The 5,000-nt window shown below is 54.4% G+C and overlaps 1 non-coding gene across 1 annotated transcript; it reads right to left on the bottom strand.

Annotated features, from left to right (window-relative positions):
* Window positions 1-28: 28 nt before the first annotated feature.
* On the bottom strand, window positions 29-1,937 carry LOC124765705. Its single transcript, XR_007012889.1, has one exon. It is a non-coding gene; the product is annotated as a small subunit ribosomal RNA (ribosomal RNA).
* Between the last annotated feature and the right edge of the window lie 3,063 nt (window positions 1,938-5,000).

The following is a 5,000-nucleotide window of genomic DNA, read 5'->3' as shown; positions in this document are numbered from 1 at the left end:
CACATCGAAAGACATGCAGTCTAGTCGGTAATGATCCTTCCGCAGGTTCACCTACGGAAACCTTGTTACGACTTTTACTTCCTCTAAATGATCAAGTTTGGTCATCTTTCCGGTAGCATCGGCAACGACAGAGTCAATGCCGCGTACCAGTCCGAAGACCTCACTAAATCATTCAATCGGTAGTAGCGACGGGCGGTGTGTACAAAGGGCAGGGACGTAATCAACGCGAGCTTATGACTCGCGCTTACTGGGAATTCCTCGTTCATGGGGAACAATTGCAAGCCCCAATCCCTAGCACGAAGGAGGTTCAGCGGGTTACCCCGACCTTTCGGCCTAGGAAGACACGCTGATTCCTTCAGTGTAGCGCGCGTGCGGCCCAGAACATCTAAGGGCATCACAGACCTGTTATTGCTCAATCTCGTGCGGCTAGAAGCCGCCTGTCCCTCTAAGAAGAAAAGTAATCGCTGACAGCACGAAGGATGTCACGCGACTAGTTAGCAGGCTAGAGTCTCGTTCGTTATCGGAATTAACCAGACAAATCGCTCCACCAACTAAGAACGGCCATGCACCACCACCCACCGAATCAAGAAAGAGCTATCAATCTGTCAATCCTTCCGGTGTCCGGGCCTGGTGAGGTTTCCCGTGTTGAGTCAAATTAAGCCGCAGGCTCCACTCCTGGTGGTGCCCTTCCGTCAATTCCTTTAAGTTTCAGCTTTGCAACCATACTTCCCCCGGAACCCAAAAGCTTTGGTTTCCCGGAGGCTGCCCGCCGAGTCATCGGAGGAACTGCGGCGGATCGCTGGCTGGCATCGTTTATGGTTAGAACTAGGGCGGTATCTGATCGCCTTCGAACCTCTAACTTTCGTTCTTGATTAATGAAAACATACTTGGCAAATGCTTTCGCTTCTGTTCGTCTTGCGACGATCCAAGAATTTCACCTCTAACGTCGCAATACGAATGCCCCCGCCTGTCCCTATTAATCATTACCTCGGGTTCCGAAAACCAACAAAATAGAACCGAGGTCCTATTCCATTATTCCATGCACACAGTATTCAGGCGGGCTTGCCTGCTTTAAGCACTCTAATTTGTTCAAAGTAAACGTGCCGGCCCACCGAGACACTCAATAAAGAGCACCCTGGTAGGATTTCAACGGGGTCCGCCTCGGGACGCACGAGCACGCACGGGGCGGTCGCACGCCTTCGGCTCGCCCCACCGGCAGGACGTCCCACGATACATGCCAGTTAAACACCGACGGGCGGTGAACCAACAGCGTGGGACACAAATCCAACTACGAGCTTTTTAACCGCAACAACTTTAATATACGCTATTGGAGCTGGAATTACCGCGGCTGCTGGCACCAGACTTGCCCTCCAATAGATACTCGTTAAAGGATTTAAAGTGTACTCATTCCGATTACGGGGCCTCGGATGAGTCCCGTATCGTTATTTTTCGTCACTACCTCCCCGTGCCGGGAGTGGGTAATTTGCGCGCCTGCTGCCTTCCTTGGATGTGGTAGCCGTTTCTCAGGCTCCCTCTCCGGAATCGAACCCTGATTCCCCGTTACCCGTTACAACCATGGTAGGCGCAGAACCTACCATCGACAGTTGATAAGGCAGACATTTGAAAGATGCGTCGCCGGTACGAGGACCGTGCGATCAGCCCAAAGTTATTCAGAGTCACCAAGGCAAACGGACCGGACGAGCCGACCGATTGGTTTTGATCTAATAAAAGCGTCCCTTCCATCTCTGGTCGGGACTCTGTTTGCATGTATTAGCTCTAGAATTACCACAGTTATCCAAGTAACGTGGGTACGATCTAAGGAACCATAACTGATTTAATGAGCCATTCGCGGTTTCACCTTAATGCGGCTTGTACTGAGACATGCATGGCTTAATCTTTGAGACAAGCATATGACTACTGGCAGGATCAACCAGGGAGCTGCGTCAACTAGAGCTGAGCAGCCGGCCGCCCGGGAGTGTGTCCCGGGGGCCCGCGCGAACACGCAAGCGTCCGCTCAATCATTCTGCAAACAGGAGGAGGCTGAGCTCCCCTGCACAATACACCTCGAAACCCTCTCAGGTCCCGGCGGCGCGCAGCGCCGTCCCAAGTACTTGGTCGGGTTCGAGAGAGGCGCAATCGCCCGGAGTTAGGCGAGTAGACGCTTTCGGTGCGACCACCCGTGCTCCCAACTGAGCTTGCCGCTGCCGACAGAGGCCCGGGAGCGTGCTGTCGTGGCATTGCCGGCGGGAGACAACACGCGCCACCTACGGTGACCGGCAGCTCCAACGCCAGCGCCACAGAAGGACAAAAGCCCCACTTGGGTGCCGAAGCGAACTCTCCCAGCACAGCGCACACGCCAACACATCCGCACAGCTGCGATACAAACCACCAGCGAGAACCGCTGGGGCGACCGAGCAGCAGACGGCGTCGCGGCGCCGAGCGCCGGGCGGCGGCGCATCCTCAACGCACACAGTCCTCAATCGGACCAGCACACTGCAGATGTCCACCGCGCTTCGCACCGGGCCCGCGAGGACCTACTTTGGCCGCACGGCGCCGCGCGCAGGGTGCGCCGGCGCGCAGCTGCGACGCCTGCCGCGTCCGTCGGCCGGCGCGCCTGCCACTGGCCGCCCCCACCAGCCGGCTGTAGCGCGTGCGCCCACGCACCGCGCGGCCAGCACGCCGGGAGGCGCCCCCTCACCGGCCGGGGACGGTCCCACCCAGCCACCGCCGCGTATCGCTTCACACCCAGATGCCGTTCAGTTTCGTCGGCATGGTGGGTATCGCTGGAACAACCGGTTAGTACCTCAACCTATCGTCGCCATCACCGATTCACCCCTAGCGAGAACAACCGCACCACAACGGGTTACCATTTCTTCATTTGCGTAACTTCACCAGAAAACGTAGGCGTCCATCGCCATTTGCAACTTCAACCATTATTGCATGCCTGTGTCAGGTGTCACGCCACACTACGTCTGCCCACATACACGCAACAAAATGTGCACGCCTAGACAATACGTGGAAGGTGGCCCCCGTACGTATGCGATGTCCATTGCTCGAACGACTGTCAACCGGCTTCTGTAGCATGTCGCAGATATGGAACGCGCTGCACCATGCCATCACGGTGTGTGAGGAGAGACGACTAGGTCCGAATACATCAACAGACAGCTCATGCTGATCGCCATCCACGGCGTCCGTTCCTCCCACACGTCTCTATGGCGTACCACACTGCAATCCAGCTCTCATAGGGAGACGACACGTAGCTGCGTGCACAATATTTGCACTGTATGGTCCGCCGTTTTTGGGCGCAGTCGTTGTACGGTCACACATGTGCCACGATGTATCATTCAGTACATAAGGACGAATGTGCAGTACAGATTGTGGTTCACGCGTACGACATCAGCGGACAGTTGACACAGGCCGCACCACAACGTAGCCTGCGTACGTCGCATGCGAAGGGCATTGAACATGCAAACTTGTCACCAACCACCTTGCGAAGGCAGGGGGCAAGGTGGGGACGTGGGGAGAGGTGGGGGGGGGGGGGGGGCGGCATGTACGCCCTGCTGCCATCCACATTACAGTGTACAGCAGGAGCATGTGGAAAGTCAGCAAGACTTGCAAGGTGTTTAACATGAAGCGATACACAGGGGAGCGGGCAGTGCGAGTAGCGAACTATATTGCGAGGGTTGCGGGTGGGCAACACTACACTAATTGAACGAGTCGTATAACAATTACAGAGCAGGTTTAGGCGACAACGTGGGTTACGATAGGCGACAACGTGGGTTACGTTAGGGGACAACGTGGGTTACGTTAGGGGACAACGTGGGTTACGTTAGGGGACAACGTGGGTTACGTTAGGGGACAACGTGGGTTACGTTAGGGGACAACGTGGGTTACGTTAGGGGACAACGTGGGTTACGTTAGGGGACAACGTGGGTTAGGTTAAGGCACAACATGGGTTAGGTTAAGGCACAACATGGGTTAGGTTAAGGCACAACATGGGTTAGGTTAAGGCACAACATGGGTTAGGTTAAGGCACAACATGGGTTAGGTTACGGCACAACATGGGTTAGGTTAAGGCACAACATGGGTTAGGTTAAGGCACAACATGGGTTAGGTTAGGGGACAACATGGGTTAGGTTAGGGGACAACATGGGTTAGGTTAGGGGACAACATGGGTTAGGTTAAGGCACAACATGGGTTAGGTTAGGGGACAACATGGGTTAGGTTAAGGCACAACATGGGTTAGGTTAGGGGACAACATGGGTTAGGTTAGGGGACAACATGGGTTAGGTTAAGGCACAACATGGGTTAGGTTAAGGCACAACATGGGTTAGGTTAAGGCACAACATGGGTTAGGTTAGGGGACAACATGGGTTAGGTTAGGGGACAACTTGGGTTAGGTTAGGGGACAACATGGGTTAGGTTAAGGCACAACATGGGTTAGGTTAAGGCACAACATGGGTTAGGTTAGGGCACAACATGGGTTAGGTTAGGGCACAACATGGGTTAGGTTAGGGCACAACATGGGTTAGGTTAGGGGACAACATGGGTTAGGTTAGGGGACAACATGGGTTAGGTTAGGGGACAACATGGGTTAGGTTAGGGGACAACATGGGTTAGGTTAGGGGACAACATGGGTTAGGTTAGGGGACAACATGGGTTAGGTTAGGGGACAACATGGGTTAGGTTAGGGGACAACATGGGTTAGGTTAGGGGACAACATGGGTTAGGTTAGGGGACAACATGGGTTAGGTTAAGGCACAACATGGGTTAGGTTAAGGCACAACATGGGTTAGGTTAGGGGACAACATGGGTTAGGTTAGGGGACAACATGGGTTAGGTTAGGGGACAACATGGGTTAGGTTAAGGCACAACATGGGTTAGGTTAGGGGACAACATGGGTTAGGTTAAGGCACAACATGGGTTAGGTTAGGGGACAACATGGGTTAGGTTAGGGGACAACATGGGTTAGGTTAAGGCACAACATGGGTTAGGTTAAG

This window comes from Schistocerca piceifrons, unplaced genomic scaffold, assembly GCF_021461385.2.
Source record: "Schistocerca piceifrons isolate TAMUIC-IGC-003096 unplaced genomic scaffold, iqSchPice1.1 HiC_scaffold_66, whole genome shotgun sequence".
NCBI lineage: Eukaryota > Metazoa > Arthropoda > Insecta > Orthoptera > Acrididae > Schistocerca > Schistocerca piceifrons.
This window is presented reverse-complemented; position numbering and strand designations above follow the sequence as displayed.